This window comes from Vidua chalybeata, chromosome 14 (genome assembly GCF_026979565.1).
Source record: "Vidua chalybeata isolate OUT-0048 chromosome 14, bVidCha1 merged haplotype, whole genome shotgun sequence".
NCBI classification, from domain to species: Eukaryota; Metazoa; Chordata; class Aves; order Passeriformes; family Viduidae; genus Vidua; species Vidua chalybeata.
In genome coordinates this window covers 15,925,900-15,950,956 of record NC_071543.1, presented here as the reverse complement: position 1 = coordinate 15,950,956, position 25,057 = coordinate 15,925,900, and the positions used below count along the sequence as shown (strand labels likewise).

Sequence of the window (25,057 nt, the reverse complement as noted above, 5' to 3'; positions counted from 1 at the left end):
GAGAGCCAGAGCCCAAGGTGCTTCATTCTGCCCCCCTGGTGATCTGGAGCTGACCTCTGCAGACCATATTCTCTGGAATACTGCAGGAACATCTGCACAGCCAGATATCTCAGCTCGCCTCCCTCTGCCCTCCTGAGCAGCTTGGAAGTGCTCTCTAAGAGAATTTACTTTCAGCCTGCAACATTTTTTGGGAAGGAGAAGGTTCAGCACTGCTTACAGCGAGGCGTGGTTGTGTGCTGTCCTCAGAGGAAATTCTCTTTGGAATTCTGTCACTGCACCCTCACTGCTGCTTCCAGCCACTGCTACAAGTTAGTGCAAATTATTTCATCACAACTGTGTTTCAACGGAGGGGCGTGCCAGGGGCAGGATTTCCACAGGGGAAAGAGTGGGAGTTCTGCTCCCCACTCCAGCTCTGACACACCAAATTCAGACATTTGGGTTTTTACACATTTGCACAAGTCTGGGAACACTCAACAGGCACAACTCCATGAGCTGCCTCTGTCTAGAGTATGTTTCCTGCATTTAGGAAAGTGCAGTAATTCATCAGTGATTTAACCTATAGACATTTGAAGGTTGGAAAGCACCTCAGAGGGGCTGTTGACCTTCAGCAACTGAAAGAATTGAAGCTCCAGCCTTAGTCAATATATATTTATCTTTCTGTTGGGACTATTACAACTGTTCAAGTAATGCTGACCTTGAAACTTCTGCACACGATGCACCAGAATAATGATCCCTGAAGGAAGAGTATAAAAATACCTAAATAGGATATCTAAATCCAAAATGCACATAAAGATAAAAGGAAGCATTTCAAAATGTGAAGTCACTTAAAATGTGGTATTATTATTAAGGCTCCTGTTGGTTATAATTTGAATAACATTGCTAAATACCATAATTACACATTTCTAAATATTTTAATGATAGGATATAATTTATGTCAAAGACCTTGTTTGTTTCACTGTGAAATCTTTGCCTATTTGTAATTAATTCAATGTCTAACTGACAGCCTCGTAAATCAAAATCATCTCCATCTTCAACCTACTCTGCAGAACAGCAAGAATACAAAGTCATAACCCTGGGCCTTGGGCTTTTCCAACTTTGCTGCAGATAGAAAATTACAGGAAATAAAATTGTTGGTTTCATGTGATGTCCCAGTTACTTGTTCCCTCACATTTCATGCAGAATTTTCTCTCAAATTTGAGATTCAAACAGCACCCAGGACCAATTATATTACATTAATCAAAAATATTATGGTACTACAGGTATTATAAAATGAACCCTCCTGGGCCTCTCTTTTTCTAACACCTAATACTTGACAGGGGCAGCTGGAAATTCTTTTCAAGTAAATTTTTGGAGATGATTTCTCTGAAAAAAACCAAAACTCTCTCTGGAGATGGCTGGAGTAAAGATGACAATCACCAGAAGGAGGCTTTGAGCACAGAATATACTGAGATTGTTTCACATCCAGCCTTAAAACCACCATATCTCATATGTAAAATTACATTTAAAAATCCCCAAAAGAAAACCACACCCCAAGTCTTTAAGTTGGCTGTTTGACTTCCCTTCAGGACATTCCAAAACCAACACAAGAATCCTTCAAATTCAAACTGCAGCTACACACTGTCCATCAGCAATCCCAGCTGAGCTGCTCCCAGGCTTTAACTGGAAGAATTACCATTTAGAAACTCACAGTAAGGGCAGTCTGTTAGGTTTTCTCTCACCCAGACTTCTCCACTCTCCCTTCTGCAGAGCCCAGGGTATCACCACAACGCTGATCAGCGGCATCAGTGCACAAGAACACCCAAAAACACTGGTACCAAGGAATAGTTTGTTTTCTTCCTCCCTTTGGATTGTTCCTCTCACTTCAGAAGAGCCAATAACTACTTGAAGAAAACCATCTTGGCTTGCACACTTTGTTAACAAGGAGTAACTTATTTTCAAGTGCAAATGTGACCTGAGTCAGCTACCAAATGCATAAAATAAACATGTCCACATCTTACAAATTATTTTCCAACCTCACCACAGATTTCATAACTGTCAGCTTTCTGGCTGTCTGGAACTTTCTGTTTTCTAAAAGCCTGAATCAACAGAATCAGCATTATACTTTCTAAGTGACCTGATAAGCTCTTGTTGGAGAGGGAGAAGGAAACTCATGCTCCAACTCCTCCAATTCAGAACCTGGGGTATTTTTTAAATATGCTCCCACCACTTGCAGCTGCCAGGATGCAAAGTGGGTTAAAGAAGGGCTGTAAAATAGCAGTAGAGTCTTTTTTGTAGCTACATCCGACTTGTGAAAAATATTTTTGGTTGAGTTAAATAAAACATTCAGCACAAGCAGCGAGCTGCTCTGTAACTGAAGATCGTCCACCAAAACCCCATCTGAACACTGAGGTAGGATGGACACAGACACCACCATTACAGAGAGCATCTAATGGCAATTCCACAAGAGCTTTTCTGTTCAGTGCATTTTATTTGGGTTCAGGAGAGCCAGTACCATTTTATTTTGCCTGGTATTATCCCAGATGCTGTTGTGTCTCAGATTTATTTATGCATTTCCCAATGGGATACAGGAGTCTGCATGAAAACCTGATCCCTCAAGCAGGTTTTCCTACTGCAGCCAATAAAGGGCTACCTTAAAAGAGGAGAGAAAGCTAAAACTGCACCTATAACCATGCATTCCAATGTGGCACATGGAGTTTTATCTCATCCATACTGCATAATAAAATCTACTGTTATATCAACTCTCTTCCATGATGTCCACTGGATTAAGGCTGCAGCAGAAGTGGGTTTTTTTATAAAGAAATCTGCTGGGTTTGGAAAAATGAGGCTGAGCTGGGGATACAAGAACTTCATCTCTTGGTAAGCAGTTGAGTATCAAACCTGTCAGTGCATGAGGCACTCCTGTCTGAGCACTGCTTGGTAAAACAAAGTCCAAGAGCTTTGGACACCTTCTGCCCAACAGCATAATCAGAAATTCTGCCTCCAGGAGACCACTCAGCCCTGAAATGCAGAGAAAGGCCCACGCAAGCAGTGCTGCAGAGAAGGATAATCCTCCCGGGGAGAGCTGCCCCAGAGCTGCTGCTTGCTGGCACTGAACCCCTGCTGGACCTGGCCTGACCCTGCAGGACGCCAGGGACATCAGCAGGGTGGGAGCACAGGGACCCCAAAGCCCACAGGGACTGCCCAGCTGCTCCCAAAGCCAGCCCAGAGCAGCAGGGCTGAGCCAGGGCTGCTGCAGGCTCCGAGCAGAAACCAAGGCAGAGCCCGCACAGCACTACAGGCATCACACCATTAAGGGCTAATGAAGCTTTTTCTTCCAGGTTAGGAATCACTGCTGCCCAGAACATGCAGAGAATTCCTGAGTATCTGTCTTCTCTGAAGAGACAAATACCATTTCTTGACAGTTTTTTTAATTTCTTTCTCAAAAATATCGAATTAATCTCCTCTACATCACCCGGCACAGTTTCAAAAGACCAGTGTTGATTAAGCCAGGACATAAATACTACTTTTTTTCCAAGTGTGGTCTAATCATTGTATATTTTACACACAAGGAAGGTCTTTTAAAAACTGTGAACAATCCCCTTATTCATTTAGCCTGCAGAGTATCTCAGTTTTGCCCAGGACTTTTAGCTTGGGGAGCAGCAGAAGATAATGAAGTTTAATCAGTACTGTTACTTAATTGTTCAAAATTCAAGGTCTCTGGCACATCAGGGGCCAAGACAAAAACCTGCTGACTGGAAAAAAAACAAGTACATAAACAATTCACTGTAACTGCATTTCCTCTATTACATATGATATTAAAACCTGATGCAAAATGTTGACTTGGAAGAGCTAAATGTAACCAAAAGATTCTTATATTCAGCATAACATATCTGAATAGTATTCACAGAATACCCCTAGCCTTGTAAATTGGGCAATGTTATTCTCCCTATGTATTTGTACAGCAAACTGAGATAGGTGGGGTAGGAATTACACCACTTTAATTTCTCGAGGGTAACAATTAAAGCTCTGCCAACCTATGTACTGTGTTACTCCAAATTTATGAACAAAGGTGATGCTCAAGATTAATCAGCACATACAGGCCTGTCAAACTCCTCTAACTCCACAACCTGAATTTATTATGTGAAAATGGCTACAATACATGAAATTTACTGGCTTGGACACAGAATGTTCCTTACTCAGCAAATCTTCACCAGTACTCAGAGATGTTTCTTTAACCAAACAACGAAGCAGGACAGAGCCTGAGCCAGCACAGAGCTCGTTATGATCTGTAGCACAAGAATTACTTTCAGGATGGTTGCTAAAGGGTTTGTGAGTTCTGATGGGGCCTAGGACTGACTGTGGATGGAGCTGGTGATTCTCAGTCTGTCCCCATCCCTGGGCTGGTTCCAAGGACAGCCCTCCCTCCCTCTCTTCCAGGCTGTACAGGACACACCCTGAAGTCAGTTCTGCAGCACAAGTTCAACACACATGGTTTCCCCAAACACACTACTTGTGACTCAGAAATCCATGGAAAAGCCAGAAATCCATGGAAGAGCAGCTTCATTAAAAAAAAGAATCAAGCAGTTATGTAAGCAGTGTATGGAAAGGGTCCTATTTCCCAGATTTGCCCAATTACAAAGAGCTTTACTTTCCAACCTCAATATTATGTTACTGAACCTCATTTCTTTTAATTGGAGAAGATGGAATATTATCTCTGTTGAAACCCAAATCTCTTTGGAACATAATGTTTTAAACAAACTTCCAACCAACACTGTGCAGATGGCACAAAGCCTCTCCACCTTTATTACAACAAATAAAAATGATGTACTGAGGAGCTGTTCAGCACAGAAATCCCAGGCATCACCTTCACTGAAAGGTGCCTGGAACTCTGTACAATGCTGGGGGTTTATTCAGAAGCAACAACACAGAAGATATAACAACTCACAGTTAATGGTGAGGATGTACAATAATCAAACCAGTAAATGAGCTGTAAGCTCCCAGGTGAAACAAAAAAGTCTATTTTTTTCTTTTAAAAAATTATTTTCTTACCATATCCCCAGCAGTGTACAGGAGCAGCAGGAAGTTTCTAACAGATCTCCTCAGTTTTTCAGTGAAAACAATGACCAGAAGATACATTAATACTGTACCAAACTCTAGGGAATCCCTATTGTTGGAGCAGAAACAAGCTCTGTATCTTCCCAATCAATTTCCATAGCTGTTTCAATTACAAAATACTTTGAAAATAACCAAAACAGGGTGAACAGTCATGGTGACAGACACAAGTCTGCTTCTTGAATACACAAAAGAAAAACACACAAACTTTGATAACAGAAGAACAGCAACATTTGTACTGCAAGAAAGAACAGAAAGGTTTCACTGGTCACTCTTGGGTTTTGTTGCATCTGAACTGCCAAAAGCTTAGACAAGTATTTCTTTCAGCTAATTCTCTACCACTCATTCATTTCTTGAAAATATTAGCAAAGCACAAAGGCTGACAACACCAAGAATGATTTTGCTGGAGCTGGCTCTCCAGGATGAGAGGCTTTACCTCCTGTTTTGGATGGATGTACCCAAGAACATTCTGTTTTGGTCTTCAGTCCCTGCTTTTTTTTGTTTTGGCTTTGTTTTGTTTTTAAATTATCTCCTTTACTCAATGGAAAAAAACCAAAAAAAAAAAAAAAAAAAAAAAAAAAAACAAAACAAAAAATCTGCAACATGTAGAGCATGAACACACAAGTCTTTCTCTCTTGCTTAAATGCTACAAATATAGCAGCAATGGGCAAATCTGTTCTCAGAACAGAACCTTTCTCTTCTCAGGACAGAACTCTTTCCTCCACCTTGTATTCAAGATAAAAGCACATTACTGAGAAAGAAAAGCAAGAAAATGAAAATATGTGGAGATGTTAAAGTGCGACTTCGCACCCTCTGAGTTCCAGAAAAGTTTCAGCTCAGAGAAACAGGAACAGCAGCTGGGGAGCTACCAGGAAAGTTTTCCCCAGTCCTTCTGATCTTTTTATAAACAAAGGATCCAAGCAGAGCTCTTGATCCTGTCTGTAAAATGATGTAAAATCAGGGATGAAATGGTTGGGAACACTGCAGTGTGTCTGTACCTGCCAGCTCCCAGGTCCAGGTCAGCCTCTGCTCCCAGGCAAATGGCAACAGGACAGGGGGAATGGCCCTGAGCTGTGCCAGGGAGGCTCAGGCTGGCTAGCAGGGAGAAATTCTCCACTGGAAGAGAGGTCACAGAGGGGAACAGACTGCCCAGGGAAGCGGTGGAGGCACCATCCCTGAAGTGTTCAAGAAACACGGATGTGGCACTTGACAGGATACCAAAGGCTGGTCTGGATGATCTTGGAAGAGACTTCCAACATTAAAGATTCCATGTCTACACAAAGTTGTCAAGGGAAATAGCAGCAAAGCAGCTTTGCTGTTGTCCCTGGGAACTATTGCTGCCTTCTGGGCTCTCACAGTAGGGAGAGCAACTGCACTGTCACAGGAGTGACCTCTGCTGAACCAGGGTCAACAAGTCCCTAGATCAAGCCTGTAAGGTTTCTTGGTTCATGAACAAATACAGAAAATACAATTTCTAAACCTCACAGTTCTTATAAGACTTCTCATGCCTTCTGTTTTCTAATCTGAAACTGATACAGAGCTCATAACAGATTAACTTCTTTCATTCCTGACCACTCCATTTTTTATATACTGTAACACTGCAGTATGTTTTCCTCTCTAATTTCATGAGTGAGATAAGGCTCCTTCTAAAAACCCTGGCTCTTTAGGTGTTAAACACAAGTAGTAAACCCACTCTGTCAAATTGCCCCATTTATAATATTTAATCTTCCTTCTGTAATCAGGAGAGCTGAAGTACACATTCAGAGTTGCTTTCCTTTGACACAGTTCTCTTATTACTGTCTCTTTTCCTCACATAATGTCCCACAGCAGCTGTGCCATTATGATGATGCTTTCTCTTCTTTTTCTTTTTTTAAACAGCCTCTCTAGCACAAATAATTAAAACATGTATTTACCTTCCATCACTCGGCTGAGACTAAGTGCACATTTTGCAGGGAGGGGGGCAGTTGTTTGTTTCTTTTTATTTTATTCCTGAGCAGTGACATATTGATGTTTCAGATAATAAATCATTCCAATTTGTTCATCCCTGCCAACAATGGTTTTAATCTTCATTTACGACTTGCAAAGTCCGTTTTGTTGGAAGCGTTTGATAAAATACTCAATTACCATTTTTTTTTGCACTGCAGTTCAACTGCTGTGCTGATAAAGGCTCTAGCTCAGAAGATAAACTGCAAATAATTCCTGAAGAACAAATGTCAGAGGCAGTTTACAATGAATGGGATTTTTTTTGAGCAGATTATTCTCCCACCAAAGTGACAGGGCAGCTCAATATTTATTTTGTTGAGAATGTCATTTAAATATTGTTTGACACCCGCTCCCTGCAGTCAGCTACTCAGCACAGAGCACTTTCAAGGGGTTTGGAGTGAGGTTCCAGATCTACTAACATATTTCAGGGACTTGATTTAAGAAGTAGAAACGGCAGCTTCAAGACACACTTGGCAATTCCTCCCAGGTAATTAAAGGGGAACACCACCAGAACACATGTGCTGCACACACCTGTGTGCTCACAGACCCAGGAAAACCACAGAGCAAATGTGTGAGCAAAGGGGGGACCTAAGGAAGAGGCTGAAGTTTTCAACTTGTCCAGCTTGTGCAGCTTCCACGACATTAAATAAAAAAAAGAAATTGGGATTACTTTTCATCCTTTCATGTCTAGGAGAGAAGGTATCCCAGGAGTTCTGTGGGATGCTCCCCTGTGGATACTCTCCAGATGGCTGTGGTGGGTTGCTGGCTGTGCTTATCTCATCACACATCATCTCATCTGCTCCTTCCCCTGCTCCAGTGTGGGATCCTCCACGGCAGACACTCTTCCCTGAATTGCTCCAGCATGAATCCTTCCCACAGGCTGCTCCAGCACGGATCCCTTTCCACGGCGTGCAGGCTGCTCCAGCGAGGGTCCCCTGCGGGATCACGAGTCCTGCAGGACCCTGCCCCAGTGTGGGGTTCCCAGGGCTCACAGCCTCCTTCAGCACCCCCAGGGGCTGCAGGGGCAGGGCTGCCTCGCCACCTCCTGCTACCAAAGCCTGGCCACGTTCAGCAACTGAACTCAGCTCACACTGCTGCAATTCCTACAGCAAAATGGGATTTCCCCCTGTCCCAGCTGTGGAACCTGGTGACAGAGCAATGACCGCTGTCAGTCCAAAGCACTTTATCTCAAAAGCATCATTCATACAATATTTTCACCTTATCAGTGGCTCTTCCAGTCCTTTAAAAATCAGAGCATTCTTCCAAAAATGCTCTCCTGAAACATACACAAACTCTACAAGTGAAACACCTGTGAAGGTGCTGGAAGGATGGCACAGCACAGCCAGGGATGTACCCAAGAACATTCCCTGAGAAAAGGTCACTCCCTGTCTTTCCAAAAAGCAAGTAGCCATGAGCCATTATCTTAATGAATTAAAGGTGCAATTATTGCAATTCTGTCTTTTGTTTCAGTTTCTTAATCTGTTTTAAACTACCCTGGTTTATTTGCTCCAGTTATGTGTTGGGTGTTTTTTTTGTGCTAACTCAGTGTTTGTCTGCAGGGATTCAGAGAACACACTGAAGGTGGAGCCTTCTCCTTTCCTCATGCAAGACTTGGAATAAGAGGCATGCAGGATTCACACACAGTACTGCAAGGGAACAGGAATCCAGCAAAGTCAGAGATATACTTTAATTCAACACTGTCTGACGTGTATCAAGTCCTCTGAAAGGCCATAATCTGCTAAATTAGGTCAGAGATCTATCTGCACTTCAGAGACCTTTATACTCACAACTGGCAGGAAGGAAAATCGTACTAAACCAAAAATATGCTTTGAGTTAGTACATTCATCACACCAAATACATGTGCATGAGCTTTAGTTATAACCCTAACTGTATTTATAAAATACTTCCCCTAACTACATTTATACCCACATATGTATAATAGGCATATATAAATCAGAGCATATACTTTCTCAAGTTCTCATCTCGCCCATGAATACTTTGCTCTTCAGTAAAATAAAATTAAACTTAAGGATAAAAAAATAAAGTGTTTTTACAGATAAAATAATACTTGTTAAGCTACTTTTAAAAACTGTAATAAATGAAGAGAGAATGACTGCAAATGATCTGACTTCTGGAATACAATAACCAGCATGCACTTAAAAGAAGCACACATGCACATTAAGTCCAGAAAACAGTGCTGTGACACATGCAGGACCAGAATGGGAAGGTGGTGACTAATCTGGCCTCCAGGGTTAACAGAACTGGGCAGAGAGCACAATCTAATGATAATGTGAGTTATTACAGAGACAAGATGGAGTATCCAATTCCCCAGCGCGTATGTGCATGTGTACACATGTACATCTGTAAATACATGCTTTACAAACCTATTACTGCTTTTCACCAGCCTCTCAAAAAGTATTGAGATTAATGAATAATTGGGTTTCCAAATCTCTCATTGTTCCTCTGTGCTGCTGTGGCTCAATACAGACATCATTACTTCTCCACCAGTGTAGTGATTCTGTTCGTCATGCCTGAAACAACTACAGCACGGAGATTAAATACAATCTATATCCACATAAATCATTGAATAAATGAATCATGAAATTAATATGTAAATTGTGTGTTTAACCTCTATTTATACAGCACTGTCTGTCACCATGTAGTAAATCTAAAACTAATTGCAAATTCACAACTCTGCAAAAAGAACACCATGGTAAAAGCTTGACATATTTATTAACTAAATGTTGAACTACATTGAGTAAGTAATTAACAGTCATGCCAGAACAGGGAGAGGAAATTATATTTAAGCACAGATGTCACCTGTATGAAATGGCTAAAACTATTTTAGATTAGATTTTGATATTAATCAAAGAATACTCCTATTTAATTTCTGACAGACGAATCTGTTTCCATTTATTCAGGATTCCATTAAACACTCCGTTTTTAAACCTGAATGTCATGTCCATTCTCAGTCTGGTATGTTCCTTTTAATCTGTCTTTTAAAAGAAAATGTGAAGAAGAAAACAGATTAAATGGTAATAAAGTCTTCCTACAGTGTAGTCAAAACGCCCTCAAAGGATCGGAAAAATTATTTTGTATTAGGTTAAATTCCATTATTTATTTCTTTGATACATAAAGAACTGAACACAACCCTTAAGATACCATCTCTAGTTTCATCTCTACGTATTTCCAGTGCTTTCTGATGAATAAAAGACACCTCCCCTTGGATGATCATGGAAGGTCCCCAGCTGCATGCACCAACACCAAGATCCTTCCTAAGTCTGACTTTGTTCTAGAATTGCAATATATTTAAGACATGTAACATCAAAATAGATGTTACATGAAAGCACCTGCACAGATGTGTTTGTAGCTTCCCAAGAGTCACCCAGGTACTGACAGAACAAAAAGGAGGGGAGATGTTCTCCCTTCAGGCAGCCAAAACTGACCCCATGGCACAAGGTAAGTAATGCTGCCCAAGACAAACTTCATTGTGGAATTCCTTATATTAACCTTTTATTCTTGAAATCTTCAGCTGCTGAAGCTAGGCAAATATAGTAAGAATCATGAGAAAACAGAAGAAATTATATCTGTCTATATCACCTCCCTTCTTTGCTTTTTTACCTTCAACAGGTCAGTACAGGCACCCTACACGTGCAATTCCCAAGCAGGATGTGAGCACAAGGCAGGTTCATAACCATGGAAAAATGAATCCTTGCTGAATATTAAAACAGCAGAGTGAAATTGATTATATAATAAATATGTACTTTAAAACACAGCAACTGGCCCACTGGGCAAACCTTCTTTCTTAACAGGCACTATAAATTTAAAAAATACCCCGAGTAAATTCCAGGGGATTCAAATAGAAAATGCACCCTGCTAGGGAAGCAAATGTCTGATTCCAGCAAAGGGGGTGAGATCCTGAAATAGCCAAGACTGATGAGAAAACTCAGGCAGAATTTTATGCACTTGTTTTCAGAGCTTTTAGTAAAGATAAACTCAGATAAAGCAGATAAATTTTACTTCATATGGAATTTATAGACTTGAGCTGTCCCCTCATGGCAAATTCATCCTGCCCACAGCATTCCTCACACTGTGCCTGATGAGGCTACAGGAGCATTAGGATCCCCATCTCACACCCAGCACAGCCACAAAGAGATGAGGTCATTTGTCCAAGGTCACCACACAAACCATTTCCAGGGCCAGCAAGGAGACCCAAGCTCCTCAACTCCTGGTTCTGGCAACTAGACCATGATGCCTTTGAGTGTATTACAGCAACCTATTCCTTGTGTCATCAATCTCAGCTCCAGAAGCACTCTAAATCACTCCAGCATTATGACATTTTTATGGGAGGACAACACTTCATTACAGACCTGAGAACTTGGAAGGAAGAGCAGGAAAAACTCCCAAAGCTGCTGAGAAAATCTCAGAAGCTACACTGGAAAACAATTGTCTGTAAAGACAAAACATGGAAACTGCTGTTAACTACTTGCTATTTCTTATCCATTTATCCATCTATTTTCTATACTTTTTAGCAGTTTCAGGGACAGAGAAGAGAAATTACAGCCTGTGCCCCCAAGTTCTATGGCTAAAAGGAACAGTGGCCATTACACAGATGGCTTAGAAGCAGAGTTTGAACAAGCTATGGGATTCTCCCTGAATGATAAATAAATTGTTGCAATTATGTAAAAAATTTCCAAAGTTTTAAAATAAATTAAATATATTGTTCATTTCTTTTCACAGTAGATAATTTCATTGCATGGAACAGAATACAAAGAGCTGCAGGAAAACAACACAGCCCAGTCACCAAACTGCAAATCATTCTTACAGAGGGTTTTGACAATTTACTGAAAAAAAAACTGCACAAATCATTACAACATCCACTACAAAATGCAGAATATGTATTTCAATGTAGCTATTCCTCAAATACATAAAAAAAAAATCAAGAGAGACGGGTTACTCTCTTCATGGGCTGTTCTCCCATGTTTAAGTGCTTGAACTATACTGTCAAATAAATAAATACAAAAAGTTAAGCAATAATAAATTGATATATCATAATGAATCTCTCCAAAAGATGTCTGGACATGGTTCTGGGCATCCTGCTTGAGCAGGAGTGTGGACAGGACAAACTCCAGAAGTCCTTTCCACCATCATCCTTTCTGGATCTCTTTTTTCCATTCCCTACTGTTCAACTTATCTGCTGGGTGGCTTTAACCAAAGTTTTTCAGCTCCATGAACTGCAAGTGACTGGATCCCTTTAAAATGAGGCCTGTTACTTTGCTGAAGCATGGCCTCCCCTCCTGGATGCTGCCTGATTTGAATGAAATTGTCCTTTATTCACTATAACATGAATGCTGCTTCCTCTCTCCTGCAGGTAGAAAGGAGAAGGAAAGATAAACAACAGAATGCTGATACTCAAATGTCCATTAAGCTCAGCTTGTTCTCATCTTCTAATGAGGAAAAAAAGAGAAAAAAATAAATGAAAAAAAATGAAATTAAATGAAATTTAAAAAATTAGGGAAAAAATGAAAAATTTCTCCCATCCTGTAAAAACAACCTCATAAACCAGAGGTCACTGCGGACTGTGAGGATCAGTGTGGAAGCAGCAGACTGTGTATGTGTAACAAAGAACTCACATCCCACTGGGCACAGGAGGGATTCAAATGATTACTCATAACGGAGTCAGAACATACAGATTAGACAAAAAAAGGCAAGGTACAACGTAAAGTAAGTATGTGTAACAACAAATAGAAATAAAGAAACATCTAGGGAGGAACAAATGGGATGGTTATGAGAATGTGAGCTCTCTTCAAACAGTAGTTGTTGAAGAGACTGAAACAGAAGAGATGGTACAGACAGCACATGGAGAGCAGAAAACCTTTTAAGTAGTGGAGAAAAAAAAAATAAAAACAATACATGTGTGCAAACATTTTGCACATGTAGTTACGGTGAAGGTATGACCATTTTAGCAGAGCCCTCCTGGAGGATCAGCCTCTCTGTTCCCAGCTGCACTGACAGCAAGTCAGCAACTGCAGAGCACAAAGAGCCACATCTAATTCCAGAGAACAGGAATTACCCAGACAGGAGTGGAGCTTCTTGCAAAGACCCAAGTACTGATGCCTTCAGGATGGGCAAGGCCCTTCCTGGAACTGCTTTAATCATTTGAGTTCTAAAAGGAACCAACCAGAGCTTTCCCTCACTTGCCTACACCATTCCTTCTTTATGTCTTCTGGAGTCTCTTTTAATCAACTCCACTATTTTGTCTGGCCTGCCGTTTCAGATTTAGCAGTCATCTTAAGTGAATTATTGCCCTATAATTTACAAATTTCCATCCCATCTCAATTACTCAAGTCCCTCACATTACCAAATTGTCATCTTTATTCTTCTATGTATTGACAATATCTTTTTACATTTGTCATCAGCAAACTGCATTACCACACATCCACTCTGTGTCTGGGTGATCATTAAAAATATTAAATAAGATCAGACACAAAAAAATCCTTGATAACTCAATCAAGTAACCTTTCTGAAGTATGATAATTTCAAATTTCATTGAACATGCTTAAGCTGCTTTCCCCACTTTTTGCCAGCCTGCCCAGGAATTCCCTTAACTACATGCTCTGCAGAAGTCCAGACAACAATGGAACCCTTTCCTATTTATAGAAAAATCAGTACTCCTAGCAAACACAGCCATTGAGTCAGCTTTGCACAATCTACCCATGGAAAATCACAGGACATTGCGTCCAACTATCCACTTTTCTGCCTGGTTTGAATTATATTCAATAACCAAGTGTGTTTCAAGTTCCCCTTTGCAAATTAGATTAATTATTACCTCTAAATCTTCCATGTTTCCTACTATGAAATCTATACTGATAAGCTACCGAAACTTAATAAAAGCTCATATAAACTTGCCAAGATAAATTATGTTCACATATCTGTCCTTACTGGGGCATAAGAAGGATCCACAGTATTTGCTGACCAGGGCAACCAAACCTGGCAGCAGCTCAGGACTCCCCAAGCATTCTGAAGAAGGGCAGAAGGATTTAAAGTAAACCCTGAAGCAGAGCTTCTTCACACCAGACGCAAGATGAACCTAAGCTGCACACAGGATGCAGAAATGAATGGCAGCAAGGGCAGGGGGAGCACACCTGCATCCACAGGCAGCGCCTGTGCCAGGGGCTGATCCTCTGAGTTCTCAGACACACAAGTCCCACACAAGCACACGACCCACGATCATTTCCGACTGCTCTTCAGACCTTTTTGGAAGCTGCCGACCCTCAGCTTCCCCTCTGGGCCCAGAGGAGGGCCTGGATCACCACACCATGCTGGCCGTGTTTCACAACCCCAAGGCAGTGAAGGAGCCACAGAAGCAATGAGGCTGGAGAAGACCTCTGAGATCACCAGGTCCAAGCCGTGGCCGATGCCCACCTTGTCACCCAGCCCAGAGCACTGAGTGCCACCTCCAGGGATGGGGACTCCAGGAGCTGTCACCACCTCGGACCTCGCTTCCCACACAGAAATTCAGAGCAGCCCCTCACCCCAGCTCCCAGATTAAAGGCACCGGGAAGGGGAGGGAAGAGAGGCCATAAAGCAGCTTAGGGCCAAAATTGCCACAGCACTGTTTTTCAAACCACTAATGGGTCTGATATTGTTTCCACAAGAGATTTACGTTAAAAAGATAACTTTTTTCCTCACTTTTGCTTTTCATTCCTGTCCCTTTCCCTGCCCGACATTTCATTCGGGGAGGGAGAGGGAGCTGCTCATTTCCGCAGAGCCCAGAAGGATCTCAGATTTATGAGGTGCAGGGAGCCCATCACGGTGATAGAGCAATCTTTCCAGCAGACATCTCTCCATTACTGGAGCTGATGCCTCCCTGCCCCGGTGCCACTGCTGGACGGATCTGTCAGCCCCAACAGGGGGGCTCGGGCCCCGGCAGCCCCCTCACCCATCTGTCATCTTTATCTCTGCAGCTCCTCTTCAACTCTTCACGTGCAGCTTCACCGCTTTTATATTTTTTTTTTTTTTTTTTTAAACAAAACGTTTGAATGAAAAGGCACATTTCCAACTCGGCGTCTTATGTGACTTTATTTTCCGCCTTATTTTATGATGAAGTTATTTTAGCTTTTATGAAAGGAAATAATGGGGAAAGATGAAGGCTTCATTCCACTGTGCTGACAACATACTGGTGGAGAAATGGTGCAGTTAATAATGTAAACTTGATGTATGTAAGCACAGCTGGTTTGGGAACATCTTTTCAGTAGCACTAATTTATACTTTGCCTTTATTTTGTGTTTTGGTTTATGATTTTGATTAGCCACTAGAATGAGCTCTCTTAATTGCTTTCTGCTAAACTGCTTAAAAGCAAAAAAAACCCAAAAAACAAAAACCAAAACCTACCCCACCCCTAGAAATTGAAACCATGCAACCTGCTTTACTTTATTAGACTTTTACTATGTTGTTACATTCAAAAATCAAAACCCAGTATTAAAGACTGTCAGATACCCTCTGGGCTCTGAAGGAACAGGAAGAAGGGAGGGGAAATCCCAAATTCTCAGCAGCATTTATTCATTAGCAATTTTAAATCCTGTATCACACAAACTTCTTCCAGCGATCTACTTTAGTTTTTGCATCTTAATTCATGGTTTGATGCCCAAAATACGTATTATTACCAGTATTAAATGGCCACTCCTTTCATTTCCTGTCTCTCAGCACTCCCTAAATTCATTATGTATTTACTTATCAAAAAAGGCAAGCGTAATGCAGGGAGGAAAAAAAAATAGCAAAAGAGAGTGGGAGATGCCTTAGAGAGTCATACATTAATACACAACCTCTGCATTCCTGAACAGACACTTAACACATTTAATATTTACTTCTTCTGACAAAACTGTTTTAAAACTGTTTTCTATTACTTTTATTTTAAATTTAAATCTCAAACTGCTGTGAAAGGCTTTCAGAAATTTTTGTATTTTATCAGAATTGACAAAAGCCACATGCAAGCAGCTCTTGTTAAATTAATTAAACTTCTGAAAGTAGTACTGAATGGAGTATTGAGGCTATCACAACTGAAACAGTCACTGCAGAATTAGAAACATATAATAATCTAAAAGATTTCCACCTGCAAACAAAGTTTTTTTTTTCTTTTTTTTAATTAAAATAAACTTGCAACACTGAAAACAGGCTTTGTACCTTTTCAAAGATCTCTTCTCAGCACATTTCACCCTAGGGGTGCCCAGCTGGATACCCCAAAATCAACATCAACTGTTCTTTTTCTTAACAAAAGGGATTAATAGCAACATATCTCATACAACCAAGGTTACTTTCCACAGACAAAACACCATAAATATTTCCAAAAACAAGATCTGGAAATATCTCTGCTCCTACATACCTCAAACTTTCAGAATGTAAGTTGGTTTCCAACACAACAGCTAAGAAGAGGCCAGAGCACTTCGTGGGAAATGCTCAGCAACTGGAAAATTCCCAGCACCATCACTGCAAACTCCCACTGTCTGGGCAGAACAGAATTTGCACATCTGCCCTTTGCTGAATTTCAGTGGACAAACTGGGCATGGAGGAGGAAGTTAATCACCTGATTTAAAGGTGGGCTGCTCTTTATATTATCTCTGAAGTACAGTGACAGTGTCAGGCTTTTACAGTGACACTGCCATGATCAATGCTGCAGTCTCAGGTGTTAATGTTTCATCTACCTTCAAAAGCAAACGTAATAACCCAGAAAAATCAATATTATTAGTTTCTTATTCCATGTTAAATTACTGCAAATTTCCTACGTTTTTACAGAATTCATCAGTGACATAAACCATCACCCAGAAATGTTAATGCTGAACAGCACATCCCTTACTTGGGAACTACCAGACTCCTGCCAAATGTGCAGATCGACAGTAAAAACACATCAGAAAATTACTTTGGCAAAGCTGTTCTGCAAAATTCCACACCAAAACAGCTGAAAAGGGCAGTGAGAACAGAGATTCATCTCTCACCTCAAAGCTGCTGGTTATGAGCAGACAACAGCTGTACCAGAGACACTGAGCAGCTTCAGGGAAGCAGGGACAGCAGCATCCCAGGCTGCTCCTCAACAAAGAACAATTGTGCAAGGATCCAAAGTACATGGGGAGAAAAGGAGAAAGAGGTGGAGGCCCTAATCCCTGCACTTTTTGCCTTTTCTCCAAGCATTTTACTTACTCAAAATGCCACTTGTACAGTGCCACACCACAGGCTGGTACCACTGACTGGGGTGAGCAGCAATGCCAAGGGCTTGGTAGACCTGCAGAAAGCTTTTATCCACTTTCTTTTTTTCAAAGCACCCAGTAGATCCAGTCTTCCACCACGAGCTGCTCAGAACATCAGCCACAGCAATAAAAACTGGAAGACAACAATCTGGCTCAATGGGTAAAACATCCTTCACTTAGGAAAAAATCAGGCTGGAAACCCAAGAAACCCAACTCATGAGCTACTGTTCTGACTTTCAGGGCCCCTCAGTATTTGTCACAGTTTCCCAAAGCCATCATTAAGCCTCTTAAATGTAACTCTACTACTTCCTTCTTCCCATAGCCACCCCTAAGAGTACTTCTCACATGTGTTGTGGGAAAAGGACCTTTTTATAATGAAAAAGTCAAATATTTTTTAAAGGTCGTGAAAAAAAGACATTTTAATATAACAATCTATTTTGCAGCCAACTCAACTAACTTCTGCAAGAAAAACATTTAGTCAGTACTGAAAAGCAGAAAGCACCTTACATTTTGATTAATTTGATACTCCTGTATTATGCATAAAGCCACTCATTCATTTTGCCCTGCAAACTATTCTTATCCAAGAACAGATACGATCAGAGTGAAGCAGTGAAAAATTTTATTAAAGTAAACACAATCCCAGTGGAACATGCTCGTTATGGAAATACACCGGCAGCTAAAAAATGGGCCATTTCATATGGATGTAATAAATATTTTCACGGACACCTATCTCCTGTTCTTTCAAAGTTTTAAATGCATAACTAGTAAGAAGCTTTTCCCGGTGTCTGCCTAAGTAGATGTCAGTCACCTACCACATTTCAGACATTTAAAAAGCATTCCAATAGGAAAGAAGAACAAGGTAGGGAGCACGTGTGCAGGCTTCCTCCCAGCTGAGCACAAAGCCCATCCCTTGTTATGGAGTCACATTCTGATCCTCCCTATGGAAGGCAAAGCATCTGAAAAGAAATACCTTTCACACTGACTTATTTAAAAAGGGAGCAACTACAAACAAAGCCACATGCAGCACTAAGTGCTCTGCAACAATAGATGGGCAATGCCAAATAGCAATTTCACAGCAAGCCACAGGGCTGGAGCTGATCCATCTCCTAAATCTGATGGATGAACTTCCCTAACGCGTGATAAAAATTTAAGTGCTGCTTTCCAGCAGAAGTTGTGCAGCAGCTTCACACTTGTGAAATGCTCAGGTTACAAGTCAGATTCCTGCTCACACACCCCAAATTCCTCTTCTGATGAAGCTCCAAGGCTTGTTGTACCTGCTATGATAGACCTGGATAGGTAATCCTCCAGCTGCCTTTGCCTCTAGGTGAGCAGCTAAAACCAGTTAAACAGCAGCTGAGGGACATCCAGGAACACACCTCAGCTCTCATCTGGTCCTGTGATCCACATCTGCTCCACTTCTGTGGCCCCCCAGTGACTCAGGAGTTTGATCTTCCTTCAGCAGAAGACTTGCCATGGGTTTGGGGCTGGCTGGCTCTGCCCCCAGCAGGGATGTACTGGCACAGCCTGGAGCTGAAAAATCCCTCTCTGGTGCCACCCATCACAGGAGAGTGATTCGGGACAACTCACCCAGCACGGATGGCAGATCTGGACAGTGAAACCCAGGAGCACAACCCCACAAAGGAACCAGCTACACAGTGCCAACACCCATCAGCTGGAGATCTGTCCCCTACTCACTGTGCCCTCGCTCAGGGCATGAAAGAAGCCTTGAATTTTAGTGCAAGAAGAAAAGTGGGGAAAATGACAGGGACACTGAGGGAGAGCACCAGGCTGGCCCCTGCAACTGCTCATGAAGACTCAACTAGAAAACCTGGAATAGCCACTGATCATTAAAAGCCTGAAAACTTACATCCCCAGACTCTGGGTCTGCTCAACAGAATGACAATAAAACCAGAACTGTTACTAATTTTTTTTGTTTGGAAAGTAACAAAGTTTTGTATTCTTCATCTCCTGAAAACCATTTTACTTTTTATTAACTCATAATATTCTAAATTATCTTCAACTTTAGTTTATATTCTTATGCTGAAGTTTTAAAACCAAAAAAAATGAAAACCAAACAAAAAGTCCCCTGACACAACAGGAACTAAATACAAGCCAACATCCACTCAGTCATTCTGAGCCCAAGGCCTAGGCACGTTAACTTTACATTACATTTACATTACTTTGTATTAAGTCTCTTCTGGGGTTCTAAGCATGCTTATATTAGGGCACACACATATATATGTATGCCCACGTACACACGGTCAAAAATCATCTCATGTTTTCATGAAAATTTCTGACCCCTCTTTACCACTGTTTCTGCAAATACTGCCTTTGTGAAAAATGTATAAGAGTAATGAAATTCCTGGCTGAGGCTTTAATCTCAAGTCACTTCTATAACAGGGGGTGGATCAGAGAGTATAATTTGCTGTTATCGCACTGCTCATCTCCTGTGTTGACAATAGAAATCCTCCTGTTAGTTTTTCTTAGACAAACGTGACCCCAACCTGATATGACACTTTATTTTTTCAGCTGTGTAACAACAGTCTTAAACCAGGTGCTTTCAGAGCTGCATTATCCCATTTTGGTAAACTTTTGTGTTGCTATCAGTAAGGTAACACATTAAAAAAAAATTTTTGCCTATATTTGTAGGCTTATAAATTAAATACTGTACACCAGCTTCTTGACATTTTCACATCTTGCCAATAACAAAAATATTTGACTACTTCATGTTTTTCACATTCTTAATTAAAATTAAACGTGGATTGGCAGGCTTTTAAGGAAATACCAATAACATTCCAGGATAAATTGAAAGCATTAATGTGTTTAAAACATTTGTTTTCCTTTCTAAAATAATTGATCATTAGTTTTTTCTGGAGGTTTTTGGTAGGAAATATCTGCATTCTGTTGGTTTTATGTCTGCATATTCATCAGTCTAAAACAATTTTAGACCCCAGCCTCTTTGGTCTTGTGTTTTAGTACTTGCTGGCACTAGAATTTTGCACCATAGCCCTCGATTTATAGCCCTCATTTAGCCATCATGCTATTCAAACCCCTGACTTTAAATATCCGCCACACAGATATGAGTAACAAAAAGAGACAGAGTATAGCTATTGTGCCTTCAAAGAAAAGCAATAAACCATTCTGCTTGCTCTCCTTCATGTTCTTTAATTCATTTCATTTCATTTTAACTACCCAGAACAATTTCACCAGCCATTAGCCTGGAATGAAACCTTACAAAGGCTGATTGTTGTTATAAAGATGGGTCCCTGCACTCCCTCCCCCTCCTTTTCATAAGTTTTAGGACAAATAGGCTGCTTCATAGCCACAGCTTTGTTTTTTTAAAAAGAGAATTCTTGCGAAGCAAAGGACAGACAAACTGCTTCACATCCACATTCAAAAGACTCCAGAACAACATCCACAGTGAGCTGGGCTGGCTCGGAGCCCTCAGCCCCGACCGTGAGCAGGGAAGGGACAACAAAGGATGGATCTCCCTGTGCACGAGGTGCACCAGAGTCCACCCCACACCACACACAAACACTGATGCTCTGCCCCCAAACCTTTAGCAAAGGGTGGGGGGAAGCACCAAACGCTCAACTACACTACAGCCAACTCTAAATATGGTGGGGGAAAAAAAAAAAGGCACCAATTATATGAGCACATTTTTATATTTTGCAGAAATAAACCTTCATGAGTGTCATTTCTGACAGCCTACGCCAAGAAAAAGCTGCACATTTTTGTCTCACTGCATCCATGTTTGGAAAACAATCTTAACAAGAAAAAAAATAAAGACACATTCTATTTTTTCCAATTTGTAAAGAGCTGCACACCTTACATTGAGCATCTTCGTGGAAAGCTGTGGAGAAAGATCTTCATTCTGAAATAGTGCTCAAGTGTTGTATTCTGCTTTTTTTTTTTTTTTTTCCCTACCAAGCTGGTGGCATTTCCCCAGCCCTGGACAGTCTCTCTGTTCAACGTGAAGGCCCCGAGCCCGTAACAGCTCTGCCCCAATTTAGAACGTACGTATATGTAGCAACATCCCCACAAAACGTTCACAACCCTGTCCAATTCCGAGGTATTTTTGATCCTTCCCAACAACAGAGCAGAAAGATCTTTTCCAACAAAGTGTCAACAAACTGTCTGAGCAGACAACTCCCTCCTCAGTGTGTATATTCTGTGGTTTGTATTATTTTTATTCCTCGTTAAGTGTCACACTTGTCAAAAGAGTGAACGCCACTTTTCCATAGTAACACGGTTTTGTGATGGAAGTTGTGAAACCTTCAAGACTTACAGATATTTCCACAAATATCCAGTATCTGCTCAAACATTAACACTGCGAGCTCAGAAAGCAAAGGAATGGATTTCTGTGTTTTCTCTTCCAGCAAGGTATCAAAATTGCTCCTGAAATTTGGACAATTTTTCCTCTCCCAAAAAAGACAGACTAACTAATCAACTGGTATTTCTTTCATTACACCACAGGAAAATAATTACTTAAAACCAATTCAAAGTAATGATAGAAACCAAAAATTACTTTTTATGTAGTGACAAAAAACTTGGAACATGAGATTATGTTGAGTGTGAGAGTGTCTATAAACAGAGCTGCTTTATCCCATCTGAGCTGTTATTGGTGATGCCAATAATCTGAGTTTGAAGATGAACTCTGCAAAGCTGCATGTTTTACTACTCACTTCCAAATTATGTAAATGAACACCACATTATACTATACCTCGTTGGAGGTACGCTTGGTAAAATAGCCTGACAAATAAATCCTAATACAATTATAACTCATTTTCACCTGACAAACCTACAGAAATCTAAAAATACAAACTTCACAGGGAGAAAGGCCAAAGCAGAATGGCAAACCCACAGGCACCCAGCACCTTCTAGAATGTTCATTTATGTCCCCTCAACTTGAAATTACTGCCAGCAAAGCATGGCTTTTCTTTTTGTTTTAAACACAGAGACACTGGAAGCAGTAAGTGATCTCACACAGCTACTAACAACAATTATCAATACAAATCAGCAGCTGCAGGTCTGCACCTCTGTGGAAGGTACAGGGCTCCATAACATTTAAAAACAGAGGTTTTGTGCAAGGAGAACTCGAGCAGGACTTCAAGTCAAGAAAGTACCTTCAACAGGAACAAGAAAGGAGCCCTAGACAGAGTGCAGGAAGTATCTAATTTTATTAGCTGTGCAAAGAAAAATATTAGGGAATTTCTACAAAACAGTTACCTACAGAGCAATAAAACACAACAGGACATCAGGTGCTGCTGGAAAGCAAGCAGCATTCCTGCACCCTCTTCCAATTACACCACTCACAGAAGTCACCAAAAATACTGACAGAAGAGACAAGTTTCCCTGAGTAAAACTCCACAGACATGAGCCATGCTTGCTCTGTTCTACACAACTGTGGATTTGATAAGACACCAGTAACCTCAGAGCCAGTCCAGAACCAGCTTTACGTGACAGAACAGCTCAGCTCCTCATTCTGGAGCACGTGGCACCATGCTGAATTAAGAGTGTTTGTGCCTTATTACACTGTCATATGGTCAGAAAGTTCACACTGCGAGATTAATTACGACTCTTTAGAGGAGATACTGCTATACACATCTTCAAATGAACACTTAATCCTTTCCCTGACATTTATTTAGATGCGGACTTTTCACCTTTGTGCCACCCTGCTCTGTAGGACATCATTTGCTATCTCAATTAAGCTGCATCAGTACTTTTCATTCCAACTACCTTAACTCTAACCACTCTCATCAGGAGAAAACATCATTTGCTTCCAGCTTCACAGTTTTCATACAGCTACTGAGAACTGTTAAATTGAAATAGTGTTCTATCCCACAGGATGAAGGGATGGCCAGGAATACCTCACTCTGGAACAGACTGGCTGTTTGCATTTCAGCAGCACTGTGCAACCTGCCAGGTAGCAGCACTTACACACCTTTTAACATCTCCAGCTTCAACACACCTGACATGTCTTAATTCCTGTTCTGAGGCTTCTGCATTCATGAGGACAGATGCAGGAACTCGCTGCACTGCCTGCATGCAGGTGCAGAGGCACAGACAGCTCCATGATCCACCCTGCTCCAAGCAAATCCTCAATGTTTGTGAGTTAAACACTCAAAAAAGTGCAAAACCTTTCACATCTCTAGACTGCTTTTAGGAGGTATTTATATATACACACACACATATATGTGATTGCATAAAAACGTTAGAAAAATCCATCTAACAAAATACAATGTTATACATGCTCAAATCAAACAGCACACAAAACATTTGGGAAAAAAAAAATATTGCAAATCATAATAGAGCCTTGATGTCTATTTACAGACTGTCCTGAAGTAAGGTACTGCTACAGAGACATTCATATTCCAAATAACTTTGATCATCTGCCTCACAGGCCCTCTGCTGCATCTGCTGCACGTCGCCATGCAGTGACAACAGAGGCAATTCAAGCAGGTAAATTTGGGTACTGCTGCACATCCCAGAAGGAGAGCACTCACTAGGCAGGTAGCTCTCTATCCCTACAGCTCCAGGCACACAGGTACAGGGTCCCTTTCTGGAGCCCAGAGCAGCTCAGGGCTGCCACGGGATTTCAGTGACGAGCAGCAGCGTGGGGTCATCGCAGCAGCACACACAGGAATTCAAACACAGCACTCCTCAAACAGCCACTCCAGGTCACACCCGAGGCTGTGTTCTCCTCTTGCAAACACAGCTCCCTGTAGTGGGCTGGAATTCACAAGTTTCACTCTTGGCATCAGTAAATCCAGACAATGAAGCTGGAGGCATTAAACTCTAATCACAAAGTGGCCACGCAGGGATGAAAGGGGAGTGAAGGAACCAACTCCCTCGTACCAACAGCCTGGAATCACAGGACACACAGAGTAAAATGGCTTTCACAGAAAGGCATGAAATTGGGAAAAATCACAGCTAATTTATAATGCAAACTTTGTACAAGAAATTATTTTCCAGCACACAACTCTCACAGAATCTTCCCACAAAAGCAAGAAGCAATTCAGCAGCAGACTGTAACCTTAAAATAAGAACTACATTAATTATCCATGAGGGAGGAAAAAAGTAAACCCTGTTCTAAACAAGCAGAGTTCCTATACAACAGCTTATTTGTCCCTTCCATCCTTGCTACTTAGAGTGCCACAAAACACAGATTGGCACTGGGGAAAGCAGCAATAAGGAATGTGTCTTCTGGAGCACTGTTTCCAAGTTCAGCCCAGTCCCACAGAAGCTATAAAAACTTCCAAGTCTGTTAATTCTTTTATATTTATTGTGCATGTTAAGATGCTTTGTAAGAAGTGATTTTTAAAAAAACAAATTTTATAAATAGCAATGCATTTGCTTTGAATTGTAGCCTGTAGCCATCTCCTGCTGTAATCAATGACAAAAATCAACCGACCTCAGCAGCTGCAGGTCACCCACCAGACCAAAATCTGGGCTGCCATTATTGCAGAGAAATACCCAAACCCTTGCTGAAAACTCATGCAACAGACCTCTCTTCACTTTATTAATATCAGGGAAGTCCCACATAATAATCTGAACTGAGTCCCACAAAAAAGGTGGAGACAAATTTTTGTTGTTGCTACTTAAAATATTCATCTTTATAGGTGAAATATACTTGATTGGTTTAAAAAACACATTGGTTTTACAAAAAAAAAAAAAAAAAACACCAAAAAAACCCACCTAAAACCAGTAAATCTGTAAAACAGACCATTTTTTATACTCTC

At 41.1% G+C, this 25,057-nt stretch overlaps 1 protein-coding gene across 4 annotated transcripts in view; it reads right to left on the bottom strand.

Moving 5' to 3' along the window:
* DACH2 (dachshund family transcription factor 2) overlaps nt 1-25,057 on the bottom strand; it is a 247,642-nt gene that overhangs the window by 198,657 nt on the left and 23,928 nt on the right. Inside the window, exon 1 of one of the 4 annotated variants that reach the window (XM_053955841.1) lies at nt 11,445-11,462. The exons of the other annotated variants lie outside the window; for them this stretch is intronic. The gene's annotated coding sequence lies outside the window, so the exon portion shown is untranslated. Of the gene's footprint in view, nt 1-11,444; nt 11,463-25,057 lie in introns of those variants that run through there. 4 annotated transcript variants of the gene reach the window in all.